The following is a 15,780-nucleotide window of genomic DNA, read 5'->3' as shown; positions in this document are numbered from 1 at the left end:
ATTACAGCTCTGGGGACAGAAGGAGAGGTATGTGCTAGCTACATCCTGCTTTCCAGATCAGACCAGCAGGATATCACCTGTGGTGACCTGGTACCAGCATCATCTCCTGAAGGAGGGTGAGGTAATCAGGCACCTGCTGACTTGATACCATCTTGGAGCTGCAAAGATAACATTTAATAGTTACAGCTAACTAATATTTCTATAGCACTTACTGCACGTGCAAGACACTCATCTAAGCACTTTACAATATTAACTTATTTTGTTCATAATAATCCTATGAGGTAGATACCTTTGTCTCTGTTTTACAGATGAGGAAACCGAGGCACAGAGAGGTTAAGTCATTTGCCTAAGGTCACATAGCTGGCAAGTAGCAGAGCCAGGAGGTGAACCTAGGTAATCCTGGCTCTGGGATTCATGCTCTGAATCACTAGAAATAGCACAGCTGTCCCCTGAAGGTATACCACTAACGCTGTCAGTTGAAACCGAATTGCTTCTGGTATTCTCTGTTCATCAGAATGGAGAAAGATGCATTTGCCAGATCAATAGCTTATCCCCAGTGCCAGGAGCTATGTTTGTTTATTCCAGCAAGGAGACTACATCCGAAAAAGCCCCTGTAGTTGGACTCACTACTTCATTAAGTCTTTGATAGACGCAGGCATTCTCCAAGTCCTGCTAACCTTTGCACCCGTCAGACTGGGGAGCTGGGTGGAGAGGTGATAGGAATCAGGACCCATCAGGCGTTAAGTCTTTGTGGCCTGCTTTCTGATTCTTCCAGGGATGCAGCATTGCTTTTGATTAACTTTATTTATTGGGAGGACTGCTCCAGTGACATCTGACTGATCCCACCATCATTTACTCTATAAACTACATAACAGACACTATTTCAGGCTCTGGGAATGTGCCAGTGTATAAGATAGACGTGGTTCCTGCTTTCAAATAACTTATACTCTAGTTGAAAGAGACAAAGAGACAGAGAGCTAGTTAACATAACTAGGGTAATGTCAGGTAGTGTAAGTATTGTGAAATGAACCAGCAGGGTCACATGAGACTTGGCCACGGGGAACCAAGGAGCCTTCTGCTACTTGCTGAGGCCAAACAGTCCATTAAACACTCAGAATGTTGAAATATCCTCAGAAAGGGCTGAGTTTCCACCGGGCCTGCCAAAATGCAAACTGAAGTTAGAATTGCATTTATCACCAGGTCCTGTACGTCCCCACACAGACTGACAAAGGCCAGCGGTGTGAGTTCCTGGGGATTAGTGTCAGCAGGCAAACGGCTGCAGTTGCTTTTGGGAATGGCTGGGAGGGAGGCTTGTGCAGCAGATGTGGTATCAGAGCAGAATTCTCCACAGTGGGACTCAGTCATCCTATCCTTTAAGGGGGTCTGGATTTGTGAACTGACTCAGGTCAGGGAACTGGGTAAAAAGTTAAGGCTCCTTAATGCAAGTCAGGCTTCCAGTTCTCCACAGCTGGAGAACTTTTGGTTATACAGAGTAATTAAGACCTGGCTAGCTTTCCTGTTTGGTTACTGGAGAGCCCAAGCCATAGCCAGCATTTTCATCCCTAGAGATCTGATGATGTGACCGTCCACTTTACCTCTGAGAGTTGATTACCATTACCTGGGCTTGGCCTCTTTGGGCTTCTCCCATTGCCACCAAGATCAAGGTCTTTATTTGAACAGCGGCCCTATCCAGGAGCATTCCTGTTTAACTCAAACATAGCCATTAAAGATCTTGTTGCTTGCTTACTTCACTGATCTGTTACTCATGATAAGATAGAAAGATCCGGGCTCTGTTGGGGGATGTGGAAGTGGTCAATGGGCAGGACACATAGGAAAGAGCCACACCATCTTCCTGTCTCCTGAAGTGTGGATGCCTCCCCTTTTATCAGTGTCTTTTAATTTCATTTCCTATTTATTTATTTTGTTTTTTTGGGAGGAAGATCAGCCCTGAGCTAACATCCGATGCCAATCCTCCCGTTTTTTTTTTGCCAAGGAAGACTGGCCCGGGGCTAACATCCGTACCCATCTTCCTCTGCTTTTATAGGACGCCGCCACAGCATGGCTTTAACAAGCGGTGCGTCGGTGCGCACCCGGGATCCGAAACTGCGAACCCTTGGGCGGCCGCAGCGGAGCGCACGCGCTTAACTGCTATGCCACCGGGCCGGCCCCCCTAACTTCATTTCTTTACAACCACGTTTAGATCTGGGTTGTATTAGCTGGACCAGCAAGCTCTGAGGACCACACAGGCTGATTTTCAAACTGGATTCATTTGTAAATGTATCCATATCAATAAATTGAGCCATATCCCAAATTATATTTCATCTGTCTTGGCTGAATACTCAGAATATTTCTCCCCTGAAAAAAATTTTCCCCATGTTAAGGAATTTCTAATGCTTCTCGATATCCCTCACCATGCCCTGCCCCTGCATTTCATTCTAAAGGCTGTGTTGAATTCTGACTTTGGTTCCTAGGAGAGCAACAATCAAAGGTGGGGCATGAGGGGAACAATCCAGCCCTTCCCCAAAAGGCATCCATGATTTAATCGACAAGAGGCCCAATGGGGTTAATTTCAGAGGAGTCGAGAGATTCAGTAGAGTCCAAGTCTTTTGAATCCTCCCAGATATCCCCATTCCAATGGTCAGATCCCACTCATTACCAAGCAATTACTTAACTTTACTATAAGAGACTTGGCAGATTGCCAATTCAACTGGCAGTGTAATCCAGTAACCTCTGGAATCTGTGAATTTGTTTCTCACCAAACTTGAGTTTTGAGAGTTCTTTGTATATTCTAGATACAAGTCCTTTCATATATATTTTTGGAATATATCCTCCAAGACTGTGACTTGTCTTTTTATTCTCTTAACATTGTCTTTTGAAGAGCAACGTTTTTAATTTTGAAGACCAATTTATCAATATTTTGCTTTTATGGATTGTGTATTTGGTGTTATATCTAAGAAATATTTGCCTAGCCCAAGGCCAATGATTTTTCTCCTATGTTTTCTTCTAAAAGTTTTATAATTTTAGATCTATGAGCCATTGTGAGTTAATTTTTATATATGGTGATAAAAATCTTTTCGTTATTGAATCAATTAACCATATATAGTGAGTCTATTTTAAGACTGTCACACTGACCTATTTATCTACTTTTACATCAGTACTACACTGCTTGATTATTGAACTTTATGAAAGGTAGTATAAGTCGTGCAATTTTATTGTGCTTTTTCAAAGTTGTTTTGGTCCTTCGCATTTCCTCATAAAATTTAAAATTAACTTGTCAATTTCAACCAAAAAGTTCCTGAGATTTTACTTGGGACTACGTTGAACCTATAGATCAACTGGGGAGAACCAGCATTTTAACAATCTGTGGACTTCCAATTCACGGACATGGTATATATCTCCACATATTTACGTCTTTAGTTTTTTTTCTGTCTCTAGGTACTGTTTTCCAGTTTTCAGTATACAGGTCTTGCACATTTTTTGTCAAACTTATCCCTAAATTTTTTTTTTTGGTGCTATTGTAAGTAGATATAAAAATTTTATAATTTCTGAAATTTTATTGCTGGTATATAGAAATACAATAGATTCTTTTGTCTATTGACACTGTATCTTGTGACCTTGCTTAAATTCACTAATGTTTTTTCTGGTAGGTTTTGTGTAGATACTGGAGGACTTTCTAAACCAAAGATTATGTCATGCATGAATAAAGACAGTTTTACTTCTTCCTTCCAATCTGTATGCCTTTATAATTTTGCTTGTCATATTGTACTGGTTATATGCATTGGCCATATTGCACAGAACCTCTAGTATAATATTGAATACTAGTGAGAAAGATATCCTTGCCTTTTTTTCTGATCATAGGGGGAAAGAACTCAGTGCTTCACTTTTAAATATAATAGTAGTTGTAGGGTTTTTGCAGATATTTTAATTAGAAGTTCCCTTCTATTCCTCGTTTACTGAGGGTTTTAGCAAGAGATGTTGGATTTTGTCAAATATTTTTTCTGCATGTATTGAGATGATCCTGATTTATCTTTTTTAGCCTGTTAGCATAGTGAATTACATTTATTGATTTTTGAATATTGAACCAACCTTGCATTCCTGGAATAAACCCCACTTGGTCATGGTATACTATCCTTTTTTATATTGTATTTGATTTGCTAAAATTTTATTTTTGCATCTGTGTTCATGGGAGTTATTGATCTATTTCTCTCCTTGCAATGTCTTTATCTATTGTTGGTATCAGGGATATGCTAGCTTCATAGAATAAGTTGAGAAATATTCCCTACTCTTCAATTTTCTGGAAGAATTTGTGTAGAATTGGTATTATCTCTGTCTTAAATGTTTGGTATTATTTCTATCTTAAAAGTGAATCCCTCTGGGCTTGGAGTTTTATTTGTGGGAAGGTTTTTAACTATAAATTCAATTTCTTTAAAGGGTATAAACTATTCAGATTATCTAATTCTTCTTGAGTGAGCTTTGGTTGTGTGTATCTTTCAAGTAAGTGGCACATTTCATCTAAGATGTTCAATTTACTGGAATGAAGTCCCAATATTGTTGTTTGGATATCTGTTTAATCTGTAGTGATGTTACTGCTCTCATTCCTGATATTAATAATTTGTGTCTTCACTCTTTTTTCCATGGTCACTCTGGCTAGAAGTTTATTAACTTTATTGATCTTCTCAAGAAAGAGTTTTTGGTTTTTTTGATTTTGTTTACTGTTTTTCTCATTTGTATCTCATTGGGTTTTGTTCTTATCTTTATTATTTCCTTTCTCCTGCTTAATTTGAATCTAATTTGCCCTTTTTCTAATTTCTTAAAATGGACACTGAAGTCATTGATTTGAGACCTTTCTTCTTTTCTAATATAGACATTTAATGTTGTAAATCTGCCACCAAGTACTGCTTTAGGGACATTCCACAAATTTTGATTTATTGTGTTTTAATTTTCATTCAGTTCAAAATACCTTCTGACTTCCCTTTTGATTTCTTCTTTGACCCATAGGTTATTCAGAAGTGTGTTGTTTGGTCCTGGGGGCCAGAAATAGTGATTCCAAGTTTCTCTCTAGTGGTGGAAATGTGAGGCTCTGAAAGTGTGTGTGACTGTGATCCCCCCTGTGGAAAAGCTGGTCTTCAGTGGGAGAGAATGAGGTGGGAGACAGGGAGAGTGTCCCAGGAGAGTCCCCGGTTCTAGTGTTTGCTGAAGCCCAGCTCTGTCCAAACCTGTCCTTCAGAGAGCAGTTCTCCCCACGTGGTGCGGGAAGCATTGCCAGCATCTCCATGCTCGCCCTGTAGAGCTGCATCCAGGGCTTCAAGCCAGATGTAATTTTAAATTTAACCTTTCCAGAGTGAATCTTAATTTAATGTCTCTGCTTTTAGGAAAATTTCTCTCTTTCTCAAACTTTGTTTTCTTGTTTTCTGACAAGTATGGAAAGTTTCAGAGGGAAACAGACATAGCACTCTCTTTTGGAAGCTACCATCAACGTAAATTGGACAAATTTTGAGGCATTTATATGGGTTCGAGGCATTTATTGATCGGTTCCTGCAAGCTTTATCGGTCCTTCAAACATTTCTCCCCCAAATTTGTACCAGAATGGACAACGTATGAAGAGAATCTCTAATGAGAGCCCTACTCTGAGTAAGTTAAGAAGCTGTGTGTAATTACTGCATTCAAGGTGGAAACAGGTTGCTCACATTCACTTCCAAAGCTGAATCTCTGTGTTGTGAGGAAGAGGCTCTCTTTAGGTTGACACCAGCCTATGGTAAATTAATCCCACAAAAGAAACTCACCAAAGTGGTCAGAGAAATGCTGGGTGTGAACAGCACTAATTCTTACCTGCCAGTTTTAAACCTGGGCAAGAGAGAGTTACCAATAGTCTCCGAGAATGATCCATTTTTGTTTTTCTATAGCTAAATTCTATAATGTCCTCCTTACCTATGGGTATATTGTACTGTGCCATAGATTAATTTTTCATCTACATGGCCCTTATGGTTTCCAGATACCCTCAAAATCATCTTCAGTTAGCAAAACTTGGTGTGACATCATGATGACACCACAATAGAACCTGGGGCTGTTGTCCCTGAAGGTTTCTGTATCCACACATTTCCTGTAAAGGAAGACATCAGGATTGGACACAGATATACATGGTGTGGTTAAGGACCAAGACAGAAGCTCTGCCACTTCACAGGATGGAGAATGGAAATCAAGGGTAATTATATTCCTCAGATCAGGACACTTCTGTTCTACTCCTTGCTTGGAGAACACAAGAATTTGGGAGGATTGAAGGACTGGACCTGAGAAATAATTCTGTGTATATAGTGGACGCGGTCTGAGCAGCCACATGAGGGAGACCCAGGTGGAGCTGCACGGAGCTGAGTTTCTCCGGGCATGTTGGGGTGGCTCAATCTGGGGTTGTGTGCACAGACACTTCTATCTGTCCTCGGGCCTGAAGGGAAGGATTCCTGAGGTCCTGGTTGGCCTGGACTTTGGGTAGGCTCACACTTGAGGTAATGGCACCCTCTAATTCCTCTTGTCATAGGGAAGCACCTTGAACTAGGAAGCAAGAACCTGGGTAGAAGCTGTCATTAAGCAGCTGAATGACTTTAGTGAAGTCACTTCATCTGTCTAGGCTTCCTTTTCCTCATCTGTAGATTGACATTGGACCAGGTCCTCTGTCAACTCCTCTCCAGCCCTGAGTCTTTAGTTATTGCATTGCACAGCTGTTAAGAGGCCAGACTCTGGAGCCAGGCTGCCTGGGTTCAAAGCCTACTCTGCCACTGTCTAGCTGTTTGAGTTTGGACAGTTATTTAACCTCCTCTGTGCCTCAGTTTCCTCACCTGTGAAGTGGGGATAATCATAGGAGCTGATTCACAGGGTTACTAAGAGTATTAAATGAGCTAATTAGCAAACATTAGTTATCACTATGACCAGGACTCTGTGAACTGCCAGTAGAGGATTCAAGTCAGTCATGCTCTGAGAACCAAAAGTCCTTCCAGTTCTTAGAACAAGCTGGTTTGGGCCTTGTTGATATAGGGTATCTTAGGGCAACATAGGGTAGATCCTTAGAGGGCTAATGAAATGCATTCATAGGAAGCTGGTTATACACCTTTGTTAACATATAATTAATTGATTCCAAAGGTTTAAAAATCTTCTATTCCACTATCTTAGGAAAAATGGACCAAAGTTTATCTACCCCATTTTTAGAGATTCTATAATGTCATCTGTTCACTGTTCAGCCCGCTTACGGGCTGTATTTATTCTTGTACATGGCTGAACCCAAGTGTCTCCTACCCAGGACATGTTCTGAACTTACATTCAGACAAGTCAATTGACAATTCTGTAAAAAATATTGAGTAGTGCTCATGAAATAATTTTGACGTTAACCTGAATCCTAGTTTCTTTCAGGTAAGTTCTCCCCTGAGTAGGTGGTTGGCAGGTCCTCTGGTTCACAAGTCACAGCCAGGGGGAACTATTCACAACATAGTCAACATAAACTATTTGAATACAATGTGAATGGTGCTCTTGGTGTGAGTGGTGGTGTGATGGCTGGTCTGGAGCTGGTCTAGGTGTTTGTAAAGGCCCCTCTGTAACTAAAATTCTATCATTTCAAGATGAAGGTACAAGAACCTGACTCCCTGAAGAAGCTGCATTAATAAGAATCCTTTTACATGCACGTCATGGACACTCAACTCAAGCCAGTTTAGGGACCAAGAATGAATTTAGTGGCTCACATAATTGAAAAGTTGAGAGGTGGTATTGACTCCACGCATGGCTGAATCTAGAGTCTCAAATGATGGTACCAGGATTCAGCTTTTCTCTCTATCTTGGCTCTGCTTTCTTTTTTGGTGGCTTCACGTTCAAGCAGGCTCTTCCTCCATGGTAGCAAAAGAGTTCTAGACGTATATGCTCACCAGTGTAGCCTCTTTCCCAATAATTCTGGCCAAGTCTCAGAATTCCCTCACTGGCTTTATTTGAATTGATTGACACACACATGCCTGGAGCATTGCTATGGCTGGGGCTGTGTCACACAACCATTTATCAGTCCTAGGTCACAAGTCCATCTTTGGAGCCAGGGAGTAGTCAGCTCCACCCAAACTACGTGGACTGAAAATGAAAGTCCATTCCCCAGAAGGAAGACACAGCTGCTCTTTCAAGAAGACGGGAAACTGGGCAGATAGAACAGCAAATGTCCACGATTGTAGCCACTGGAAATATTATTCTCTTATTCCATTTAGTTACGACCTATGTTAACATTTCTGCTTATTCTCCCATCCTATCTTTTCCTTTTCCCATTTTTCTCTTTCCTTTGCTCATTTATCTAGGACCCTCCAATTAGTCCATTCAGTGGATGAAGAGCCCTGATTAGTGTCAAAATGTTGAAAAAAAAGTCAAATTATAAGAACATTTCTCTTTTTAGGAAGGTCTTCTGAACTATGTCTTTGGGAGTGATGCTTTCTTTTTTCTTTACCTAGGATGGTGACTACAAATGGGGTAGTGGAAGCCATCAGTGGCCTTTTTCTAGAAGTTTCAAGTTCGAATCTAGGGTTAGCTATTAATTATGTGGCCTTATGGCAAATAAACTGATGTCTTTAGGCCTTGGTTTGTTCATCAGTGTAATGGGAACTCTGCAGTGTGTGCTGTGGTGGGCTCGCACCAGCTTCTGAGAGCCCGATGTTAAATATTCAGGAATTTCACCAGTCATTGGTATGTTGAAATCGGCCATGCTGGAATTATTTACAGCATAGAAATCAGCAAACGCTACAAAACAGGGCTTTTTTTTTTCTCCTGGAGAGCCAGTTTGCCAACACAATACTGGAATTAGGATACTGTCGCTTGTTACCTCAGAGGATTATTTAGGAAAACATATCTGAAAGCCAGAGAGTTAGCGTTGACAAGGTGGTTACGAGTGTGTGCTTTGGAACCAGCCAAACATGGCCTCAAACTCTGCTCTGCCACTTCCTCAGTGTGTGACCTCGGGCCAGCTACTGCCTTGCTCTGAGTCAGATTTTCCACAGATGAAGCGACGGTAATACCCATCTTGATGTGAGAATTAAATTCCTTAACAACGTGCTCGAGTAACACTGAATAAATAACTATCACACGTTGCAAAGGATAAAGCACTCTTCATTTAGAAAGGATTGTTAAGATAATACCCCACAGAGCTTTCAATAACCTTCCCTGGTTTACACATAGAGTTTCACAGAATGTCAGAATAGATCACCCACCTATAAGTCAGCTGGTGCCACTTTTTGGGGGACCTTCTGGTTTGCTCGGTGCCTCCAGCAAGGCTAGCAAGCCTGCTGTTATGCAGATGTCTTTTTTTTGTACCGTACCCATATATGCACCAGAGATTGGAAGTCTGCAGGGTCAGGGAATAGGCCTTCAGTCCTCCTCTATGTTCTGGTTCCAGGTGCATAGAATTATATGACCTGTAGTAGGGAGAGAGAGGACCCCTTTTTTTCACCCTCTCTTAGCTCATTCCCAAAAAGAAGAATTACTAAGTTGGGTTGGATTCCAGGACACATGTCTTTTAGAGGGTGAGTAGAAGTGTTTCAAAAATTCCCATGGATCTGTTGCTTTCTTTAGCTGCCAGCTGCCCTGTGTATAGGTTGATAAATGGTGGATCTAGCCATGTGGTTATTTCCCTTCTCTGAAAGGCCTCAGAAAATACATTACCATTACATCACTACCATGACCACTACCACCAACTAACATTTACCACCACGTGTCAGGACTGCCGTACGGGCTTTCCATAAATTAACTCATCTATTCTTTAAACATTCCTGTGATGTAAAGGATATCGTGATCTCCATTTGGGACGGTTTGAATACTTGGTTTGGATCACATTCGACCATTTTTGACCTATCAAACGGCAGTTTCGTGTGTTTCAACCTAATGACTTGACCAAAGTTGCCCACCCGGTTGTAGGAGAGCCAGAATCTGCTCTCTCCGGAGACGACGGTCGAACCACATGACCATAGAATTCTAACAGGTGTCACGAAAGATGAAGAGGACAGGAAAAACGAAGAGCAATGCATCTCCTGATTTATATTGTCTTAAATACAGATAAAGTTCAGTTGGAAATTTAAAATATATATTAAATCAGGATTATTGAAACAGCAGTGATCTAAACATAGAGAAAAGCATAATAATACATTGAATGTAAATATTTTAAATTATCTCAGCAAAGTCCAGCCCCAACAGGCGAACATCGAGACAGGGCGGCAAAGTGCGAGTCCAGCCATGGGGACCGTTCCTGTGCTTCTTGCTTTCTTTATTCTCCCTGATTGGTGTGGTCATCTTTGAGTTTCGTCATTTTAATTTGTGGCTCTTTGCTTTCCATTTACTTTCAGTGAACAGTCAATGCAACCTTGGTCTGGCTTCCAGATGGGGAAGGGCTACGAGGCTGTTTCCAGGCTGGAAGAACCACTTTCAGTGAACAATTCACTTACCACTCTGTCGTAGAAACCTTCTGTCTTCTTTTGTAATTGTTTTTTAAATTATATGTGACCATCTTGTAGTTATTATCTTGCTACTTTTTTTTTTGGTAGGGAAGACTAGCCCTGAGCTAACATGTGTTGCTGATCCTCCTCTTTTTGTTGAGGAAGATCGGCCCTGGGCTAACATCCCTGCCCATCTTCCTCCACTTTATATGTGGGAGGCTGCCACAACATGGCTTGATAAACAGTGCACAGATCCGAGCCTGGGTTGCAAACCTGTGAACCCCGGGCCACTGAAGTGGAGTACGTGAACTTAACCACTATGCCACTGGGCTGACCCCACTACTTTCTTTTTTTTTGAAGTTCACTTATTTATTTTTTAATATTTTGAAATATTAAATATTAAATTTATTTTTTAATATTTTTAAATTTATTGAGATATAGTTGACATATAACTGTGTGCAAGTTTAAGGTGTACAACATGTTGATTTGATACATTTATATATTGCAATATGATTACATCATAGCTAACACCTCTATCACTTCTATCATGTCACATAATTATTATTTCTTTCTTTGTGGTGGGAAGAGTGAAGACCTAGTCTCTTAGCAACTTTGAAATTTATAGTACAGTCTTGTTGACTATAATCACTATGTTGTGCATTCTATCTCCAGGACTTATTTTATCTACTAGCTGCAAGTTTGTGCTGTTACATTTGCTTTCTTTTTTTGACTTAGGTTTTTGGAGCTTATTCCAGATCTCTAACTATGGATCTGCTCTGTTCTTTTCGAATGCTGCTTGTAACTTTGTAACATAAATGTGTCACAACTTAACTAAGGGCATTTAGATTGTTTCTAAGTTTTTACTATTAAAAGCAATGATGCCCTAAAAAAAAAAAATATATATATATGTATATATATATATATATATATATGGCCTGAATATGATTCATTATCTGACATCTTGTAGGAGAAAAACTTCTTGTTATACCGATTTATGTTCTGATGTGAAGGAATTTGCATATTGGAAGATATTTTTTAATGGAGAAAAAGAGTAGTTAGTGGTGGAATGTAAAGAGAGCTTCTTAGGGATGTGGCCTGCCTTTCCTTATGTGATGACAATTGAAATGTGTTATTAGCCTTATAATTTTCTCTAATTTTTGCCATTAGTGAACCACTCAAGCTGGATATCAATGATAAGCTTTGCGGAATGGCGTACATCGGCTTGGGTGTGACTGTCCCATTCTCCCGTTGGCTGTTCCATCAGACCACCGGATCCTACGACAGATGTTCTCCACAACAACCTCGCAAAGGTGACCCCGTATCTTCATTTTCCTTTCAGGAGCTGAGGACAATGAGCATAACACCTCAAAGAGAAGCCAACCCCAGCCTGGAGGAAGGTCTCAGACCCTCAGCTGCAGCTGAAACAGGGTAAGCTGCCTCCTGAGGAAGCTTTTGTAAAACCAGTTAAGCATGACTGGGATTCTTCTAAAGATAAAGGAATCTCAGAGTAAGGCTTATTTTAGGTAAAGGGAAGAGGCTCAGGATGTGAGAAAAAGTGACAGGGCTTAGAGATGGCACTGAGGGTAGTAAGAAACCACTCAGGAAAGAGTCACCCAAAGACGTGGCAGGTCTGTGGTTTAGTCCCAGTATGCACTGGCAGCAGTGACTGAGCAAGTCACCTCCTCTCCCTGGGTCTTATTTTTATTTTTATTTTTTTTGTGATGAAGATCAGTCCTGAGCTAACATCCGTGCTACTCCTCCTCTTTTTGCTGAGGAAGACCGGCTCTGAGCTAACATCTATTGCCAATCCTCCTCCTTTTTTTCCCCAAAGCCCCAGTAGATAGTTGTATGTCATAGTTGCACATCCTTCTAGTTGCTGTATGTGGGACACGGCCTCAGCATGGCCAGAGAAGCAGTGCATCAGTGCGTGCCCGGGATCTGAACCCTGGCCGCCAGTAGTGGAGCGCGCACACTTAACCGCTAAGCCACCGGGCTGGCCCGGTCTTATTTTGATTATATGCAAAATGCAGAAAGATTCCTGCAACTCTAGCTCTGACAATTCTTTGACTGTATTGGAAAGTGGTTCTGGAGTCGGACTTTCTGGAGTCAATGACCAGATCCATTATTTACCAGATGCATCAGCTGAGCAAATTCCTCATCTGTAAAATGACGTTAACCATAGAGCCTACCTCACTGAGTTCTTATGAGGATTATACGCATTTGAAATATCCACCACAGTGCCTAGGCCATGGAAATGCTCAATCAATGTCTGTTTTTATTATGTCTATTACTTTCTCATCTTGGAGAGCTTTGTAAATCCTCAGGGAAGATTTAGAAACCGTGTAAAACAAAGGCTCTGGTTCAGCTGGGAAACAAGTCATTTGCGGCGAAAGTTCTCTTACAGTTAGGAGGACCTAGAAAGTACTTAATTTTCTCTTAAAATTGAGAGAGCTCTTCTCTTCAGCACTGATATGTTTCCCCATCAGGACCCTGTATCTCCAAGAAGGGAGAAAGAAGACCACCCCTCAGCTTGCTCCTGTCTATGTGGAGGTTGGGTTTTCTGCGGGGCGCCAGCATAGCAGAGAGAAAGGTGGGACCATTTTCTTTCCACGCCTTTTCTTGGTCCCTGATCTTGTTGCCATGCAGATCAGTCAGAGTCCAATCAGGAGACAGAAACCACACAGGAATTTAAACAAGTTTAATATAAAGAAATACACTCTATTAACTATAACATGATAGCAGTATTGAGGAATGGGCTTGTAAGAAGTAAAGAGAACTCTAAAGAAAATAGGAGTGGCAGATAGGAGCAGCCTCTACATTTAGGACTGAGATAGAGTGTTCAGGGAAGAGTCTCCAGCCTCCCCAGGGCTGAAATGCTGACCTGACATCCAGCACAGGTGTGGCCTACTGAATGGTAGAGGCGTCATGTAGTGTTGCACTGGCAACATTTGCCAGAAATATGCCCTCTAGGGTGTTGGAGAAAGCTGTCCACAGGAGGTGTTTCCCAGAGGTACTCCAATACAATATCCCAAAGATGTGCTGGGGCAGCGGCTGGCTGTTGGGTGCTGCTGGCTGCCACGCACTGCAGGAGCTGAGTGCTAGGGCAGCCATGTGTGTCTACAGGAGCCTGCAGGGAGAGGCACCCCAGAACTAGGACAAAAAAACTCTTCTTTCTGTAATATCTCTCTAGTGCCCTCTACTGACAAAGCATAGCATCATACCAGCTAGAAAAGGAAAAATGTTTAAAGGGCCCAGATCCATTTTCACAGGGCAGATAATGAAGAATGAATTAGAAGGCACTACACTGATAACTGGTACAAGTGGACTTTTTCTATTCCCATTTTATGGATGAATAGGGCACCTTGTCATGGGTCCCATCTTTATGTAGGTAGCTCCAGTTCTGTGCCCCTCCCCCAACCTTCCAGAAGTATAAGAAGACCTCCAATGCACATGAAACACCAAACATGATTCAGTTCCAACACTCCTTTGAGCCATTTAGTTCCTGCTCACTTCTGATTTTGAATTTCATTGCTATTCCTAGAACCCAAGGAAATCCCTTTCTTAATTTTGAACTTTATTATATCTCACAACTTTTACTGTTTTGTCTTATTTCTGGAATCAGAAGAAGTCCTTTATCTCAGTTCAGTCTGCCGTGTTGACTGGAAGTTGACCCAGAAGTATCAGGCACCACAGAAAAATGAACACATAAACAGAGATGGGGAAGGATATTTTAAACTTTAATTTACAAATCCATGATGTGGGTTTGTAAATACAGAAACAGATAGGATCACCTCTTAGCATTTTCTTATAGACCAGAAAAGTTTATAGTCTGAATGGGCCTGTAGGTCTCCGAAATAAGTGGATGTCCAAATTATCCTTGCAACAAGGGGGAGAAACCCCTTATATTCTGTATAAAACATTTACTGCTTTTCATTAACTATTTTTTCAATTATAACTAATACATGACCATGGTAAAAAATTTTAAAGAGTGCAGAGGACGAAAATAGATCCCTTAAGTTTTTATTATCAAAAATTTTAAATATGCAGAAAACTCAAAAGAATAAATAATGAATATTTATTCATTAAATACACAATGAACATTATATACCACCCCACCTAGATTCATCAATTGATACATGTTGCCAGTTTTCTTTCTCTCTCTCTCTCGGTATACACATACGTGCACACATTTGCTCTTAGATAAGCCATTTGAAAGTAAACTGTAGACATCATTACACTCAACTCCTAAATACTCTAACATGAATTTCCTAAAAAAATGAGGGCCTACTCCTACATAACCATAATATCATTATTATGCCTAAAATTAATAATAATGTTTAATATCCAGTTTATATTTAAATTTACACAACTTTTCCATTAATATCTTTTACATTTACATTTAATACCTGTCTGGTGGCATAGCTGTTAAGTTCGCACGCTCCACTTCAGCAGCCAGGGATTCGCAGGTTTGGATCCTGGGCACTTACCAACGCACCACTTGTGAAGCCATGCTGTGGCAGCATCCCACATATGACGTAGAGGAAGATGGGCACAGATGTTAGCCCAGGGCCAATCTTCCTCAGAAAAAAGAGGAGGATTGGCAACGGATGTTAGCTCAGGGCTAATCTTCCTCACCAATAAATAAATAAATATATAAATAAATCGAGATCCAATTTAGATTCATGAACCTTTTGAAAAGTTTATGATAGTTATATTGTAGAATATTCTATATTCTGGATTCACCTGGTTGTTCACTCTTAGTATTAATTTGTTTCCCTCTTCCCTTGTGTTTCCTGCAAACTGAAAGTTTAAAATAGAACTTTAAAACATTTTGAACATAGAATTAAAAAATATCCTTACAGAAAGTAAGTACAAATACACATACAAATTCAGCAAGATGCGCATGCACACACACACACAAACACACACACACACACACACACACACACACACACGGGGTGGGGGTGTGGGGGAGATCGCTTTACAAATTGAGGAAAACAATACCAGTATGTATACTTGTGAGTTAAGTGAAACAAAAGGAAGTACATTTACAACACCTTTTAGTGAATCCCTAATTGATCTGAGCATGTTGACAATTTTCCTAGGCATAAAAGCAACAGGAAAAATTCACAAAGATAGATGTGACTACATACAAACCATACAACTCCGTATACAAAATAAAAAATAAAATTAAAAAATCAGACAAATTGAGAAAATATTTCAAACAAATATCAGTGTCTACTAGGATCTTTTCCTGCAACTAACAGGCACTGCATAAACAGTAGGGACATTTCTTATCTCACACGCAAGCATTCCAGAGGTGGGTGAGTCCGGGCATGGTACA

Source organism: Diceros bicornis, chromosome 18, assembly GCF_020826845.1.
Source record: "Diceros bicornis minor isolate mBicDic1 chromosome 18, mDicBic1.mat.cur, whole genome shotgun sequence".
Lineage (NCBI taxonomy): Eukaryota > Metazoa > Chordata > Mammalia > Perissodactyla > Rhinocerotidae > Diceros > Diceros bicornis.
This window is presented reverse-complemented; position numbering follows the sequence as displayed.